General features: G+C 35.5%; 2 long non-coding RNA genes across 2 annotated transcripts; both read left to right on the forward strand.

Annotated features, from left to right (window-relative positions):
- Positions 1–1,935: 1,935 nt before the first annotated feature.
- On the forward strand, positions 1,936–5,603 carry LOC149268126 (uncharacterized). The gene is made up of 3 exons (XR_016270834.1): positions 1,936–5,140; positions 5,210–5,360; positions 5,425–5,603. It is a non-coding gene; the product is annotated as an uncharacterized LOC149268126 (long non-coding RNA).
- A 4,869-nt stretch (positions 5,604–10,472) lies between these two features.
- Positions 10,473–11,646, forward strand: LOC149268127 (uncharacterized). The gene is made up of 3 exons (XR_016270910.1): positions 10,473–11,190; positions 11,253–11,447; positions 11,511–11,646. It is a non-coding gene; the product is annotated as an uncharacterized LOC149268127 (long non-coding RNA).
- The last annotated feature ends 7,675 nt before the right edge of the window (positions 11,647–19,321 follow it).

Consider the following 19,321-nt stretch of genomic DNA (forward strand, 5'->3'; position numbering starts at 1 on the left):
TAAAACAACACATTCACGGTGGGTCGAGGGCAAAATATTTATCAACTTAAAAGAAGTTAAGTCCTCGCAAGATAAAGCTGGCCGTAAATAACTTACTTATGAAGAAGCAGGCAGTCGGCTGAAGAGAAAATTAGCTTCTGATCTTGCAAGTCAAGAAGAACACACAACCCAACTGTTTATACATGCTGTATCGGTTTCAGAAAAAAATGCAAAGAAAATGATATGGCATCCGTTCTACGAAAAACAACGCACAGTGAGAATGCGAGTGAGATAAGAAATAAAATAGAAGTCAATTTACCAACTTCTATAGAACCATCTGAAGCATTGGCTTTTCTTATTGAAAACGTATTAACAAAAGAGCAGTAAGGAAACATTAAGTTGATCTATAATCAACACGGGTGTGATATTTTCCCTTCTCATTTGGAAGTAGTGAAAGCTAAGTTGAAATGCAGGCCAAACGGAATATCGATTTGTGAAAAAAGCGGAAGTGCCTAAGTAAGTAAGTAAGCTCTGACTAAATCATACAAAAGATCGTATTCTAAAACTACAAGAGGATGTTTTAGATGTATTTCCCAATGCAACGCACTATAAATTAATAGTGAGCTACGGTTTCGATGGATCAACTGGGCAAAGCAGTTATAAGCAATATTTTCAGAGTGATGAGTTGAATACTCTGGATCATTCCCTTTTTGTTTCCACAATAATTCCCCTAAAATTAACGGATTAACATAACCGAATAATTTGGCTCAATAGAACTCGAGTTGTAGCAATATTAATTGGGTACATGTCATAACGCCCAGTGTCATAAGGCTCATGGGCGCTAAGACACACATTTTTGCGACATAAAGCCCACGGGCGCAAAGACACTTTTAAATGTGAGCTAGCGCCCACTCCAAAAGCGAAATAGCGCCCGAGGGCGCTACGACACAATTGAAGAGGGTCATAACGCCCGAAATTTCTAAAAACTTGCAAAGCTCATTATCAATCGATGAAAGAACCGTACCAAAAGTACCGTTTAATATGTTATCTCTTCTGTTTTGGTGTTTTTCACGTTCTTGGCGCATTTGCTAAGAATAATTGTCATCAGTTTGTCATTAATCTTCAGGCAAAGTGCACTTAATATGGAATATAAATATAATTTTGTTGCTGGCTTTCGAAAAAATTCAATGTTATTGCTTCTACCAAGCCGCAACAATTATTTAAAATTAAAAGTACTTCGAAGAATAGTTCGCGGTATATTTGTCATATTAAAGATTGTAATGTGACCGCGAGCTTGTCCAATGCTGGCGTTTGCACTCAACTGAGTCTCGAGTGCATCCATAATCATTCGTCTCCTCAAGATTTAATAAAAAAGCTCGAACTAATTCGAAAATGAAGAGGAGGATATTGATAGCAATTTGCACTTCAGTCAAATGACTGATGTATTAAAATGTATAATTTGTGTTGACAAACCGAGAGATGTGGTACTCCTGCCTTGCAACCACTTCAAGATATGTTTGGAGTACCACACAAATTTACAAAATCGAACTGCTAACTCTTTATTGCTCTGCCCGTATTGTCGACAAATAGTTGAGAATCACATTAAAATTGTTCAATAAAATATTTAAAAAATGTAATTGTTTTGTTTTCTTATTTTTTAAAGCCCTTTAATCGTGTAATAACGCCCATAAAAAAGTGAAATAAAGTCCGGTGTGCTTTATGTCAGATTTTAAAGTGTCATTGCGCCCGTGGGCTTTATGTCGCAAAAATGTGTGTCTTAGCGCTCATGGGCCTTATGACACTGGGCGTTATGACATGTACCCATATTAATTACCGTAAAGTATCAATAAGGGGAAACCAATATTATATGGGCGGCTAGGAAAGGCGGGGTCAGATCGGTCTGAAACTTAGATATATTTTTATGTGCATCGATACTATCATATGTATAAAATCTCAAGAGCCTAGCCTCAATTTTCGTTGAAAATCGTCTCGCTGTCCCTATGTGCCTTCCTAGAAATAATCATGAAAACGCTAACATTTTGTATGAGCGTGGCAAACGCTTTTAAGATTTCAGTATACCCTTCACTCAATAGGAAAGAGCTGGAATCGTTGCGAATAATTTTAAATTTTTGTGCGCTGCTGCTATTTGAGAGACCACAGAGAGAGAGAGAGAGAGAGAGAGAGAGAGAGAGAGAGAGAGAGAGAGAGAGAGAGAGAGAGAGAGAGAGAGAGAGAGAGAGAGAACATAAAGAGAGTGAGGGAAAAAGAGAGAATAACCGCACTGCCCAGTGGCGACGACCTGAATCAGGTCTGTTGAAATAATGCATTACATACGAGAAAAAAGTAATGCATTACCTATGAACATTTTTTTAGCGCATTTGTAATGTACAAAATAAAAAGTGCTACTCATTGGACAGAATCGAGCTCTTGTCAACTTCGTTTTTGTATGCCCCTTCCCCACTAACCAACAAACGATTTTCGTCTTTCGTTGCATCGTGACGAAATCGCTGAATTTCGTTTTGGACTTTACCGTTTTTTGCATGGAATGCGTGCAAAATTGCTTATGTATGTGTGATGATTTCTGTTTTCGTTTTACCCTTCGCGACGCGACACTTTTCTGATTTTCTTTGTCTATGTCTATTCCTTTTGTGTGTATAGTGTTAATGTATGTGCAAATTGCATATGTGTGATGATTTCTGTTTTCGTTTTACCCGCCGCGACGCGTCACTTTTCTGATATTGTTGAGCCGTGCGGACGTAAATTTAAAGGGAAGTATTATTCTACAGTAAGTTATAAATATACATACATATAATATATATAATAAATTGGCTTGTTGCATTATATTAGTGAAAGCAGTTATTTGACTTAAGTGTACATAGTATACTTTTCAATTCTGGCTATTTATTTGCCAGTTATTATTTTATGTTCAAACGATTATAACCACGTGCAATGTACACACATATGTACATATACATACATATGTAAATAAATACATACATATGTATGTATGTTATTATTTGCATGCATATTAATTAAAACACTTGCAATCAAGCCAATTTTAAGAGTTTCTTAATAATAAATAAGATTAAATTAAATAAATAATATACATATATACATATAAATGTATAATAAATCATATTTTTATATATAAGTGTGCTAATAAGTGTGTTTTAAAGAGGCCCATTTTGAAGTGTGTGTTTCGATTAGTGATATTCTGCAATATGCCTACAAAAAGAGGATTTAGTGATCGCAACACACGCCGACTTATTGCCAGAGAAAGAAGTGAAAATAATGTGTTAGCCAATGAAGGCAGCAGCTTATATAGTTCTAGCAATGCCAATGAAAATGAAATTTTAGAAGATGTTGCCATGCCCATGCCTGAAGGTAATAGCCAGCAAGACGGTAGTGAAAGATTAAGCTTAACAGAAAAACTTCGGGATTGGTATATCAAGTTCTGCCCACCTAGAAGCTGTGTTCGTGGCCTTTTGAAAATTTTTGTCGGTTCAGGAATCGATGTTCCTGGCTCTGTAGATTGTTTAGTTACCCGTCGAGAGAAACCAGTTTTAGGCATCGAGAACTATGTAAAAAGAAACAAGCACATTTTTGAGCAATATCCAAATCTTGAAATGGATGTTGGATTGATAGCCTGCCTCTGTTTGAAAGCTCCTGCATGGGACATTGGCCAATATTAGGACACTTCTCAAATGTTGAAGACAGTGAAGTTTTCATGATTGGAACCTTTGTAGGGAACCAAAAACCTGCTAATCCAAATGTCTTCTTAAATGATTTTGCTCAGGAGTTGCTCAGTTGCAACGCATACAGTTAGACGGGATAAAGGTAGGAACAACTGAAGTTAAAGTTAAATGCAAATTATTTATATGCGATGCCCCCGCTAAAGCATTTATATGTGGGTTAAAAGGTCATTCATCCTTCAATGGATGTATGAAATGCACACAAGTAGGCATAGGCATATTAATTTACAATAATTCAATCAAGGACTGCAAAATTTACAATAATCATAAGATAGAAATAAATAGTCGCAGCCTTTCAATAGCAGCTTTAATTCCGTCCGAGTTCTATAGAAAACCCCTATGTCTTGAAGAATTAAGTATGTGGAAAGCCACCGAATTCAGGCTGTTTATTTTATACACTTCAGTAGTTCTCCTTAAAGATTTAATACCAGAAGATTATTATTATAATTTACTTTTGTTGCACACTGGTTATAGGCTGTTATTAACAAAATCAGATTATAATACTAATATAGATATAATTCAAAAATTTTCGAATACTTTGTGAGCACGTTTGCTCTTAAATATGGCAATCAAAATGTTTCTTTTAATGTTCATAATTTATTGCATATTTGTGAGTCTATCCGAGAAATGGGATATGTTCAAGACTTAACTGCATATAAATTTGAAAATTTTATGCAAGAAGTCAAAAAATCTATTAAGTGTTCAATTAACATTCCGCAGCAAATTTATAATAAATGTTCATTTAAAAAGAGTAAAAATGTCAAATGCAGTAGTACTTCGTTCCATAGGAATAAGGAAGGTCATATAACGAAGTGGGTTTCTATAAAATTCACTCTTTCAATTATAGCTCCCAATAATTATTACTGCATCCCACCTTGTTATCTGGCCACCATAGTTAAATTCGTAGAAATAGAAAATGAAAAGTTCGCTCAATGTCGACGCTTTGAGGATCCTCAGCCTTTTTACACTGAGCCCATTTATTCAAAAACAATAGGTCTTGTTCAAACAAGTACAAAACTGCTAGAACAAGAACTTGTTCCTCTTAGCAAAATTAGTTATAAATACACTTGCTTGCCATATAAAGAAAATTGAGTTTTTATTCCTATTTTACACTCGCAGACATAAGTTTTATTTACTAATCCATGTGTGTTTAAGATATGTTTAAGCAAAATTTTAATGTAAGTCTTTCGGAGTTTGATGACAAAGACGAGCGCTTTGCAAAGGTGTAGGATATAGTGGCAATTAAAAAAACACTGAACAATATAGAAAAAAGGCAAATAGAAATTCTTACTATTCTGAAAAAATTGACCAACGAGGACATTGCATCAGAGTCGCATTGGTTTCCCATATTGATTTTGGGAGACCTACAAAAGGTAGATGAACAAATAAAGGAAAACAAAGAAACTTTTGTAAGTACCTTATGTCTTGTATGTAATATAATTCAACTTAACGATTTCTTCTTTAATGTATACTTGCAGGTGCGTATTCTTCAAAAAATTGCTAAAGGAAATGTAGCTAAAAACTTTGATATAATCATATCAAAGAATATCATCCCTAATTTAAATTACGACGGCTTAAACGGCAAAGAGCCATTTAAACAGTTCAAATATTTGAACGATGCTCTATCTGGTATGTATAAATCATCTTACATGTATTTATAATGACAAAAAAATTAATAATGTTTAATTTACAGATTCTATAAAAACCGAAGGATCCACTAAGAAGACCTATATGACCTATATACAATAAGAAACTGCTTTCGGGTCCAGATAGGTCGACTGGCAAAGCAGAAGTTCGATAATAAGGATAAACTAGATAATAAGACATAGCTTAAGATTTAGATGTAGATAGATTTAATAAAATAGTAATACGACATAGACTATACATTTATTCATAGATGTTAAGAAATAATAAATAATAATTTTTAAAAATGAAAACATTACTCAAGCGTTTCTATCTTTCAATTAGTAATCAATTATTTCTCCAATTACATTGCATTAAGAAGTAAATCATTTTATATAGTGGGAAAATGGGTTGCAGTTATATTGTGTTGTAATGTACGCATATTACTAACCCATAAGCGATTTTGAAAATGTATAGGGTGTTTTCTTCAGACTGCGAAATTTCTGCATTACAAGTGCCGAACGAAACTTCGTCACCTCATTACTTTCTGCATTACAAAATTAAATAATTTCATGCACCCGGGAGAAAAAGCGGTCATTCCTTAAAAAAGTAAGACAGCTTGTAATCGACCTTTTCATGCACAAAGGCGACAAGTAATCCATGAGTAATGGACAAAATAATGGTCATTTCCGCCACTGGGTTCATTGGGAATCTGTTCATTTAGTGCCAAGTCGAAGTGGAGAACAATCGATGTCGCTATCGAATTTATCGAATTTAAGGCACCATCACTAACCACAGAACACATAGACCGGACAAGTACGAGCCCAAACCACTATTAATTCGAACAGCACGTTTTTTTTTTGCAGTGCGCAATGTTTAACACACTATATTGTCAATACTACTAAAGATAACACATACCAATGCATTTCGTCTTAAAGAGAATTTTATTCTCTCCATGATGAAAAAAAATAATAATAATAATAATGCTCTCTTTCCAACAACAACAAAAATATGAGTAATTTACTAAAACGGTATACTTAAGAGATAAGAAAAAATTTACCACTATTAATTCGAACGCTGCGTAATGTGATTTACTACTACTCAAAACAATAATTTAATTAATATTAGAATTAGAACGTCGCCCTTGGCCTGAATTACACATTTAACTCGTTTTGGCATTGATTTTAACAAAGTTTTGCAATGCTCTTGAGAAATTGAGTCCCACATCTCTTGCAACTTTATTTTCAAGTCAGCAATATTCCGTTGTGGCTCATTTCGAAGCTGGTTTTTCATTAGCCATCAAATATTTTCAATTGGGCTTAGATCTGGACTATTTGCTGGCCAATCTAAAACCTCCATTTGATTATATTGCAGCCAATTTTAGGTTCCCTTAGCTGTGTGCGATGATGCTCCGTCCTGCTGACAAGTGAATTCACCGCAATCTGATAGTTTTGGTATTGATGGCAACAAACTATCTTGTAAAATATTAATATATTTTTCAGCATTGAGTGTGCCTTCAATGAAATGAAGTCTTCCTAATCCCTTGGCAGACATACATCCCCATACCATAGTGCTCGCAGGAAACTTTGTTGTTCTTTTAAGGTCTTTATGATATGTTTCTGACCTTTTACGGATGACGCTTTTTCTCGTATCGCCGACACTAACATCAAATTTAGCTTCATCGCTGAATATGATGGTATCCCATTGCCTTTGAGTCCAAGACATCCTTTCCCGAGCCCATTGCAAACGCTTCTTTTTGTGACGAAGAGTAAGCAAGAGTTTTTCCTTGGCCTACGAGTAAGATTACGAGTAAGTTATTGGGTACGATGCACAGCTAATAACAAAAAAAAACTTTATAAAAACCATATCCAATACTTTTTAATTGCAGTCGAGTCCACTCTCGGTGGACAGTTTTGCCAATTGTCTGCGACCACTCAGAAGCCAAATTTCTTAAAGATTGGCGACGATCAACCTTAACAATTTTGGCCAGTTGTCTTTTGTCGCGCGGTGTTATTGCTGATGTTCGGCCTCTATTCGCAATGTTATTTTCAATATTCCCATTTTTTTTGAAAATTTTTATCACCCCATGCACAGACGACTTAGGCAAATTTAATTGCTTGCTTATCTCCGTAAGTGTCTTTCCAGATTTAAAATAATCCCTAATCAAAACTCTGATTTCTTTACAAATTGGTTTACCACGCACCATCGCGATCGTTGCTAAACTTTCACTGATCTGCAGCAATTCTAAAATTTTTTTGCATGCTGTATTGTGACATTATTTGCAGATCATAACTAGATAGTGATTCTGTTACATTAGATTCCGTTACATTAGTTGCTTTTGTTTTGGCTCGGCCGAGATGGTCGACTGTTGAACAAAAGATCCCTCTGTCAGATCTGTCCTGTTTTTAAGGGCCTTGTCCGGAAAAAATATCAAACATCCTCTATCCAGAAATATGTCCTTTTTTTGTGATTGCGAATCGTGTTCATATTTTCCCAGTTGGTTGGTTGTTTTTCCAGTTGATCGGTTGTGGTGTGGATGCAGATTTCTATTAATTAACATTACCGAACAGTTGAACAGAACTTTAGCATAAAATATACTAAATTGTGTACCAATATTTGTTTAAGAACAGTGCCAAAAGGAGTATAACAGTGATAAATTGAATTGCTTAAATGCCTTGTATGTATTATCGATATCGTTATTAATTGCTTTTTGAATTGTGCTCCATGCGAAAAGTGTAATAAAATGCCCAAAGAAACGTATAGGCAAAAATTTCGAGATTGCTGGCTACAAAAGCCAGATTTTAAGTCGTGGATAGCCCGCGATGAAGAAGACTATAAAGCGTACTGCAGAATCTGCAAATGCAGTATTAATTGCAAAATAGACCAAATGTCCCGAATCTAGTCGTCAAGAAGCTGCATTAGCTCTGTTCATAGCAAAGCATTGTGCGATTGAGCCTGTAGATAATCTCACAGAACTGTGCAAAGTGAATTTTGAAGCTCACAATTTAAAATTGCACAGAACAAAGTGCACCAGTCTAATTAAAAAGGTACTGGCTGTGCACTTTAAGGACGATTTACCTTGAAATGTTTGGAATAACAAAGAAAAAACACAAATTAACAAACAAAAAATGTTTATCCTGTTTTCTGTCTTTTTTTTTTTTTAATTTTCATCGTTTTTTTCGTATTTTCCGGACATATTTGCCTTTTTTTCAAAAAAAAAAAAAAAATGGCATCACTGCTCTACGCTGAATCCCAGTGGCGACGACCTGAATGAGGTTGGTCGAAATAATGCATGAAATACGAGACGTAAGTAATGCATTACCTATGAGATTTTTTTTCAGCGCATTTGTAATGGGCAAAATAAAAACGACTACTCGTACGAAAGAATCGAGCTGTTGTCAACTTCGGTTTTGTATGCCCCTTCCCCTCTGATCAACAAACGATTTTCGTCGTTCGTTGCGTCTGTCGAATTTCGTTTTCAATTTTACCGATTTGCGTGTGGCACGCGTTCTTCTTTCGTTTGGTTTTTTGTCTATGCCTATTCCTTTTGTGTGTATAGCATAGCTCGCAAAAAACTGTTAACACTTTTGCGTTGTCTGCAAAAAAGTGTCTTTCACTGACACAGTCAAAAAAACTCAGACAGAAACTGTTTTTGTCGCGTCTGGCTTAGCTCTCTCGCGCTCTGAGGGAGACAGTTGTTTCTGTTTTCGTTTCCTCAAGTCAAACACTGATCGTTTGCTTGAGTTAAATGAAGTAACGGTAAGTTGCGTTTGTATGGGTAATCACGCGCGATTGCTGCGTTCTTTTTATACCCTGAACCCATTGAAAATGGGAAATCAGGGTATAATGGTTTTGTTGAAATGTATGTAACAGGCAGAAGGAGGCGTGGCAGACCCCACAAAGTATATATATTCTTGATCAGGGTGACGAGCTGAGTTGATTTGGCCCTGTCCGTCTGTCTGTCTGTCCGTCTGTCCGTCTGTCCGTCTGTCCGTATGTTTGAACGCGTCGATTTCCGAAGATATAAGAGCTAGAGACTTCAAATTTTTTGTAAAATGTTCGTAATTACAGCGCGGATATCGAGTTTATCATTAAAATTCGATAACTCATCCCGATCTTTTTTTATCGATGAAAAACCTTATCGAAAACCAGTTATAAAATTATATCTTCTACACCTTTATTGCTAGAGTCTCCAAATTTTGAATGTATGCTTATATGCAATTTATACAATTTCGGTTTTTGTTAAAATTTACCCCCCACCTCTAAATCCACCCCCTCACCCTCACTTTTGTAAAACGCGTATTTCAAATACTAGAAACTTGTGCTTTGGCAATTACATGCATATTCATGTTATAATCATAATCTGAAAGTTTCATGAAGATCGTACGTCCACAAAAAAAGTTATTAAACAATTAAGTTCTCATAGTAAGCGCACACTGCAGCCCATGCGTGTTTATACGTGGGTGCTTGTATGTGTATGTGTTTGTGTATGTGTGTGTGTTTCTTGTGTAAGCTGAAAGACGCGAAAAATTATTGAAATAGCTAGCACTACAAGGGTTCAGGGGATCTCGTAGTCGAGCAGTCTCGACTAGAGCTTTCTTACTTGTTGTATGTATGTATGCGTGTATTTACATGCACACGAAGGCAAAAACATTTTCTGCTGAGTTTGTTAGTCAAAGTGTTTCTTGCTGAGAGGCTTTGTGTGAGAGAAAATCGTGTTAGTTTTACGCGACACTCATGTGAGAGCGTCACACGAATGAGTCATCGCATTGCGTCTGAGCGAAACAGATGCTAAAGAAACAAGTAAGAAAGCTCTAGTCGAGACTGCTCGACTACGAGATCCCCTGAACCCTTGTAGTGCTAGCTATTTCAATAATTTTTCGCGTCTTTCAGCTTACACAAGAAACACACACACATACACAAGCACATACACATACAAGCACCCACGTATAAACACGCATGGGCTGCAGTGTGCGCTTACTATGAGAACTTAATTGTTTAATAACTTTTTTTGTGGACGTACGATCTTCATGAAACTTTCAGATTATGATTATAACATGAATATGCATGTAATTGCCAAAGCACAAGTTTCTAGTATTTGAAATACGCGTTTTACAAAAGTGAGGGTGAGGGGGTGAATTTAGAGGTGGGGGGTAAATTTTAACAAAAACCGAAATTGTATAAATTGCATATAAGCATACATTCAAAATTTGGAGACTCTAGCAATAAAGGTGTAGAAGATATAATTTTATAACTGGTTTTCGATAAGGTTTTTCATCGATAAAAAAAGATCGGGATGAGTTATCGAATTTTAATGATAAACTCGATATCCGCGCTGTAATTACGAACATTTTACAAAAAATTTGAAGTCTCTAGCTCTTATATCTTCGGAAATCGACGCGTTCAAACATACGGACAGACGGACAGACGGACAGACAGACAGACGGACAGGGCCAAATCAACTCAGCTCGTCACCCTGATCAAGAATATATATACTTTGTGGGGTCTGCCACGCCTCCTTCTGCCTGTTACATACATTTCAACAAAACCATTATACCCTGATTTCCCATTTTCAATGGGTTCAGGGTATAAAAAGAGAGTGACGCTCAGAGAGAGGCGTGTCTACACAATTTTTTTTGAGTATGATGCGAGAAAGAGAATAAACGAAAAAACGCTCAACTCTCATTTGCAAGCTCTGGTGTATAGTGTTAATGTGCGTAAATACAAGTGCATAATTGCATATGTGTGATGACTTCTGATTTCGTTTTACCCGCCGCGTCGCGTCACTTTTCTGATTTTCTTGTGCTGTGTGGGACGTTAAGGAAAGTATTTCGCAGTAAGTTAAACAAAAATATTTGTAAAATTGGCTTGTTGCATTACAATTAATAATTTGAATAGTAATTGTACGGAATTAAGTGTACACATACATTGTACATTGCAATTCTGGCTATTTATTTGCCAGCAATTATTTCACGGTCAAACGTTTATGACCACGTGCAATATCCAAGGATATAATCCCAAACCTTAACTATGATGGCTTAAACGGCAAAAAGCCATTTAAAGAGTTCAAATATTTGAACGATGCTCTTGCTGGTATGTAAAAATCATCTTACATGTATTTTGAATGAACAAAAATTAATAATGTTTAATTTACAGATGCTATCAAAACCGAAGGGTCGACGAAGAAGACGTACATAGCGACGATTCGCAACTGCTTCAAAGTCCAGAAAGGTCGACTGGCAAAACAAAAATTTGACTGCAAAATTAAAGTAGATAATAAGACATAGCTTAGATAGATTTAATAAAATAGTAATAAGACATAGTTTAAGTTTTAAATATTAAGAAATAATAAATAATAATAATAATAATATTAAATAAAAATTTTTAAAAATTTACACAAAAAATACTGCATTACTGAAGCCTTTCTATTTTTCAATTAGTAATCAATTATTTCCCCAATTACTTTACATTAAGAAGTAAGCCATTTTATATAGTGGGAAAATGGGTTACAGGTATATTGTGTTGTAATGCACGTACATTATTTACCCATAAGCGATTTTGAAATTGTATGATGCGTTTTCTTCAGGTTGCGGAATTTCTGCATTACAATATTTAAAAAGTATACGCATGGGTAATGGAGAGCCGAAGGCAACTTCGTCACAGCCTTACTTTCTACTTTACAAAATTCAACATTTTCATGCACCCGGGAGAAAAAGCGGTCATTCCTTAAAAAAGTAAGGCAGCTTGTAAGCGGTTATTGAATGCACACAGGCGCGAAGTAATGCACGAGTAATGGATGTTATAATGAACATTTCCGCCACTGGGGAGAACCCATGCCTTCCCTTCTGTGTGAAGAGTATACCGAACTTTTCAAACCGTTTGCCATGCGTTTTCGTTATGATTCGTGGGAAGGGTATGAAAGTGTTGGTGCGCATAATGAAAATGTTTTCACGACGAGCACGCACACACACACTTACAGATGCTACATGTACTATGAGCATTTGTATGCCTGTGTGCGAAGCTCGTGCTGCCTATAGCAATTTTAAATCCCAGGCATTTGCATCTGGTCAATCTTGTGAAGTGCTCACATACATATGTGTGTATGTTTGTATATACATTTGATTGTGTGTACGCATGGGATGTGATGCTCACAAATATGGGATATCACTTGTAAAAGCATTTGTGGGCCTGTGTGCCTTTACATGTGCGTGTGTGTGTGTTTGTTTGTATGCATGGGCCATGAGCATTGGCGTGTGCCTCCCTCAACTTAGAATGGTGTGAACGATTTTAGATTCGAGTTGAGGGGCGCGCTTATACATATTTAAGTACCTGATTTTATGTCAATGATCGTGGGTTTGCCTATCAGAATGAATGTATTTTAAAAATGTAGTACCTGTTTAATCCCAGTGGGCAAAATGGGATGCGATTATCGAACCCATGCACTTGTGCATGGTCAAATTGACCATTTTTATTAAAATTGCATCCGTATACAACCCAAACTGACCCTTTTTAAAAAGGGGCATCCATTAGATGTCGTAAATGGTCAAAATACCTATAAAAAGTAGTGGGAAGTGCACTTCTCACTTTAGTTGACACTCAACTTCCGAAACGAATGTTCAGTGCTTATCATATTATTGCGAAACGAGCCTAAATTTATAAAAAATTTGTTTTAAACTATGGCTGAAACAAGGTCTACAATTACTTCCAGTGCTGCTGTAAAAAATGTAGGTGCAAAAGATTTACGAAGAGGTAGTGCAAAATGTATAATACGAACATGTGGTGCGAGCTATAGCAAAAGTTCCGTTAAGTTTCCTGTTAAATGATTTACATTTCCATCAAATGAAATTAATTTTAACAAATCGATTAAGCATGCAATTTATCCAATAATTTCAACCGGAAAAGAGCAAAGATATGTAACAGACATTTCGAACGGAAATATATTGGTAAGCGTAAATTAAAACCCAACGCAGTCCCTACCTTGCATTTGAGTGACCCAAACTTCTTTTCAAATAGTGCAGCTTTCAGTGATCAGGATAATTTAATAGATAATGGAGCAGAGAAAGAGCGGAATGAAAGTATTCAAAATGAATCAGAGGAGGAAGTATTAGAGAATTTCTTGACCTTTGACAACAATTTAAAAAATTAATTGTGGCAAGATTTAGCCGTTAATAGGAATCCCTTTTGCTTAAATTGTATAAAGACGGAACAAAATGAAATGTATTATAGGAAAAAATTTTATGAAAGTGGAGTAGATCTAAAAAAGGTACAGGAAAGGTATATTAAGTTAAAAAAAAAAGGTTTAATGCTTACAAGTGGGCTTCTACATACAGGCGGTTTTCTTGTAGAATTCGCAAGGTCACGAAACCTGCTAATGTCTTCACGAAAATCAATTATTTATCCCTTGTTTCCGAACAATCAAAAGTATTATGCAAAATGATTTTGAAAAATAGCCATTTTTATAATATTGCTGAAAGGGCTTTCGCATAAAATATTAATTTTTACTCTGCCAGAGCGTACGATTATCTTAGAGACGTTCTTCATTTAAGACTCCCATCTAAGAAATCGTTAAATCGATGGGCGCTATTTAAGAACTTATCACCTGGATTTAATCCAGAATTATTAGAAAATCTGCAGAGCATCGTTGAAAAAATGAGCGAGAAGGGAAAATACGCAGTTTTAGTTTTTGATGAAGTCAAAATAAAGAAAGGTCTGCAGTACAATTCATCTCTTGACGAGATACAGGGGTTTGAAAATGATGGCGAGAAGAGAAGTAGGTTTTTAGGTCAACAGGTCTGTGTTTTCCTTATAAGGGGTCTCTTTGAAAATTGGAAATATGTTTTAAGCTATACTGTTTCGGCTAATGGAATTAAATACTCCGATCTTAAGTCTAAAGTTGAGGCCAATACACAGTGGTTGCGCCCATAGGTCAAAAATAAAAAAAAAAAAATTGAAAGATTAACATAATAAGTTATCAAGGCAACACAGAAATGTCTAAACTTTTCAAGTGCATCTCGCTTTTGCCGAAAATCTAACGGTAAGTTCTAAAAATAGCTCTGCAACACAGCACACGTGTTCACATTTGACAAGCTGAACGAAAGCAGACAAAACAGAAGCGCACGCAACAAAAATTCATATTTTTGTTTCTTAACCAATTGTTTGTAAGAATAATGGAATTTAAAGCTAATGGTATGTATTTTTTGTTAAAATTAAGGTTTATGTCATTTTACACATTGTGATTGTGAATTGTGTGTTTTAGTAACATTGATTATTGAATGTTTTTTGTGCTCTGTTTTTCATGTTTACCTAAGGTTTTAGTTGTGTTCCCCCCACACGTCTCCAATGTGGTATATGTCATTGTATTCGTCAATTATTTGTGATTTTAAAGACGCATCCATAGTTTGCAAATATTTGCAGACCATTAAGTGGTAAGAAAAAAAAGGTAGCAGTCTGTGCCATTAAGGTTATGTTTCTACAACGTCTCTGACGCTCAGCTGTTCTTTGTGTTTGTTTTATTTCGTGTTCGCCTTTTTTGGTTGTGTTTTATTTTTTTATTTGTAATTTGGCTTTCTTTTGTCAGGTTCTTCTTATCAATGCGAATATTCGCGAATGTTTATTTTTGATATTTGGTGCGCTCAAAAGGGAACTGGTGCCGGCAAAACTAAAATTGTGCTTGATGCAGTGCAAAAACACATTGAGAACAAAGGCTTCACAACCAATTTATGTGATCTAAAAAATGTTGTAACGTATGATTGTAAGAAAATCGCTGCGTATTGGCTAAAATACAAGCGTAACAAAAGGCAATTATTTAAGTGCCAAAGCACATGGTTGGAAGGGAAAAAAACGATTCCGTTGAGTAAGGTCAATCAATTGGCAACAAACTCAAATCGTGGACGTCCCAGAAAAATGTTTTTTGAGAGTTCAAATAGGACAAAACGACGAAGGATTGCGGAAATTTCTAAATCTAATGAAATTGTAGCTTCCGCTTTATGATCGGCCACAGTACTACCTGAAGCGAGCTCGAAAGTAAATATCATGGAAGTTGTATCGCTTATCATTGAAACCAATTTGTCAAAACACCAATATCTGACTATTAGGAATTTCGTAAATTCTAAATCTCTCTGTGATATTTTCCCAAGCTATGAAAAAGTCTTAAAAGCCAAAGCGTTTAGTTACCCTGAAAAAATCACTGTAAGTGAGTCTGGAGCAGAAGTGGATCTTCAAAGCTTACTGGATCATACTGCATCGCAAATTTTGAAGCTGCAATGCGAGGTCATTAACAACATTGACAACGATTTAGTAAAAAATTTAATTTTAATAGGAAAGTGGGGATTTGATGGCAGTACGGGACATTCGGAATATAAGCAAAAAGTTTCAAATAATAACTTCAATGATTCAAGTCTGTTTGTTACGTCGTATGTACCGTTGCAGCTAGTAACACAATCGGATGATCCCAAAATCATTTGGAAAAATCCCCGGCCGTCTTCCACACGCTACTGCAGACCTTTAAGACTGCAATTTGAAAAAGAAACCACACAGTTAGCTTTAAATGAAGAAAAGTATTTCAAAGAACAAATTAATCGATTGGAGTGCACTGAATGTTTAGTGTCTGAGAGAAATGTTCAAGTTGAGCATAGATTGCAATTGACTATGGTTGACGGAAAAATATGTAATGCTCTTAGTGGAACATCTTCGGCCAAATGTTACATATGTGATGCAAAACCTAGTCAAATGAATGACTTGGAAAATTGCTTGAAGAGAAGTGCAAATTCCAAATTTTTTGAGTTTGGATTATCACCTTTACACTCATACATTCGATTTTTTGAATACTTTCTTCATTTGTCGTACAGGCTAGACCAAAAGCTTTGGAGAATCAGCACCGCAGAAGGGAAAAAAATGGTTTCCGAAAGAAAAAGTATGATACAAGCTAAATTTCGTGATATGCTCGGACTTATAGTGGACAAACCAAGAACTGGAAGAAGCGGGACTTCAAATGATGGCAATACTGCCAGAACATTTTTTAATAACCCGGAAGTATCTGCACAAATTACTGGATTAGATACAAACCTTATAGTCAGATGTGGTACATTGCTTCAAGTGATATCATCGGGATATAAAATTAACGTTGATAATTTTCAAAAGTATGCCCTGGAAACTGCCAAAGAACTATTACAAAAATATCCTTGGTATTATCTTCCACCTAGCGTGCACAAAATTTTGATTCATTCAGCTGATATAATTAATTATTGCCTCCTTTCTATTGGGGAATTATCTGAAGAAGCCGCAGAATCCCGAAATAAGGATATAAAAATGTTTAGAAGCCAGCACACCCGAAAAACATCACGCATTGCTACAAACACGGATTTGATAAACAGATTGCTCTTGAGCTCTGATCCATTTATTACAGAGCAGAGAGATTTGCCGTGCAAAGCAAAGTCAAAACTAATGAATTCTTCAATTCAATTATTAGAAGATTAGTTTAATAAAGAAATAGACCAATATTTTTCTTATTTTTGTCTTTAATTTTGTTGGTTTTTGGTTTTTTATTATATTGTGATTTGATAAAATTTTTTTTGTAAGGCGTATAATGAACGGACCACGCCCCTTTTGTTTTAAATTCACTTCCTAAGGTCTTATTATAAAATAAAAAAAAATTCAGCTCGATATCTCAACTGGAACTATTTTTGACCGCTCTCTCCATACAAGCCCAACCACTGTGCAATATTGGACTGTCACAAGCATTGGGGCTTAAGGTCAAAGCCATTGTTTGGGATCAGGGTTCCAATAATAGGGCCGTTTTTGATAGATGGGGCATAGGCATCAACAACCCTAGTTTTTCTATTAACGAGAAAGAAATATTTGCGATATTCGATGCACCACATCTTGTTAAATCGCTAAGAAATATTCTTTTAAGACATAACATTTCAACACCTCAGGGCACAGTTTCATGGAATATTATTAGAAAATTATATGAAATTGAAACTAAAAATTTGACGCGCCTATGCCCGAAATTGACTCCAAAACATGTCAGTCCAAATTGTTTTGAGAAAATGAAAGTCAAATTTGCCACACAAGTTTTTAGCCACAGTGTAGCTGCTGCGATACGCACTGTTGTAGATTCAGGCGGGTTTGCTGATTGTAAAAATAGTGCTCTTGCAACAGCAATCTTCATTGACAAAATTAATAACCTTTTTGATTGTTTAAGATTGTTAAATCCTTACAGATGAGCTCTTAGGAAAAACAATAATGTCCATGAATATCTTCAGGAAATGAGAGATTATTTTCATGACCTGAAGTATCCACAAAAAGTATATTGTATTGATGGGCTGATTATTACAATCTCATCTATAATTGCTTTAGCGGAAAATATTTGGAACGACAGCAGTGATATTTTCTTTGTTACCACATCCAAATTGAACCAAGACCCTTTAGAAAATTTATTTTATTTAATTAGAAGTCGGGGAGCAACTAATACAAACCCAACAGTTTTTGAATTTAATACGATTATATCTAAAATGCTCTCAATGAAAATTTTGACATCAACTTCTATTTCTGGAAATTGTATTCCAGATGAAGATCTCAGAAGAACCTTTAGATCCAGATGTTGTTGAATTGTCATTAGCCGCATTGCAAATATTCAGAATGTTTTTAATGAAAATGCATTACGATATTTTGCTGGGTATCTTCTCTACAAATTATTACAAAAAACTGATTGCGAAATTTGTTCAAATCTCTTAAGGTCATCGGATGAAATGCAGTGTTCTTCTGAGTATTTAATACTCAATAAAAATTTCCATTACATAAACCAATACCTTAAAAGCCCCTTCTGACCATTTTTATGAGTTAATAAAACTTCATTTTGAAATATTTAAGGAAATTTTCGACAAGAAGCCATTCATAGCAAAACTTAAAGAAACAAATACGAAGGCTCCATTCGAGACTGCTCGATTAGGAGATACCCTGAACCCTCTAAGCTGATATTCTAATCATTCTGCGCATTTATGCACACATACATACACATGCATCCACACGCACGCGTAAGCCTGCGCTCTGCTAACTGCGCAGTAAGCAGCAGCTGCGCTGCAGTGTGGGCAATATTATGAGAATTTATTTGTTGAATAATTTCTTTTGTAGACCTACGATCTTAATGAAACTTTCAGAGGGTAATCATATGGTGAATATGTGTGTACATTCCATAACTTTATATACAACGCAAATTTGAAGACTCCAGGTCCAAAAGTATTCAAATTAGGATTAAAAAGCAAAATCAAATTTTCGATTATTCTCGATAAAAAAGTTATCGGATGATGTATCGAAAAAATAAAGCAAACTCGTACTGCGTATGGTACACACAAGTATGCATGCCAAATTTCAGCTCTCTGCTCTAAGCAGCAGGCTGCTTAATTTTTGACGATAAAGCCCGTCTTATTAGAGCCGATCCTGTGACTTGTGCTAGATATTTTGACTTTCACTATAGACAGATTTTGAAGGTAATGAAGAAGGAAAATGGGGTTTTTAAAGACTTCATTCGCTGAAATTAAGCTTAACGTTTACAATTAACATCGTCTCCAACTGCAGCGAGCCAATATAGATATTCAGTTCATATGAGATCCCTATGCTTGCTGCAGTTACGTCGTTAATTATATTAACAAGTCCCAGGGAGGAATTTCAAAATTAATGCGTGAAGCAGTTAATGAGATTAGTAGGGACAATGTAACCATCAAACAAAAGTTAAATCACATAGGCCACACATTCATTTCGGGCACTGATATATCTGCCCAGGAAACCGTTTACTGCCGTTTCGGTATGCAATTGTTCGAAAGCAGTAACGCTGAAGTATATATCAATACTTTCTTGCTAGAGCATCGGGTTAGGATGCTTAAAACTAGACAGCAGTTAGAAAATTTACCCGATGGCTCTACAGACATATTTTTATTAGGGCTCTTAGAGCATTGTGTTCAGTGCCCAGA

Source organism: Drosophila arizonae, chromosome X, assembly GCF_054131065.1.
Source record: "Drosophila arizonae isolate 15081-1271.41 chromosome X, UAZ_ARI_1.0, whole genome shotgun sequence".
NCBI classification, from domain to species: Eukaryota; Metazoa; Arthropoda; class Insecta; order Diptera; family Drosophilidae; genus Drosophila; species Drosophila arizonae.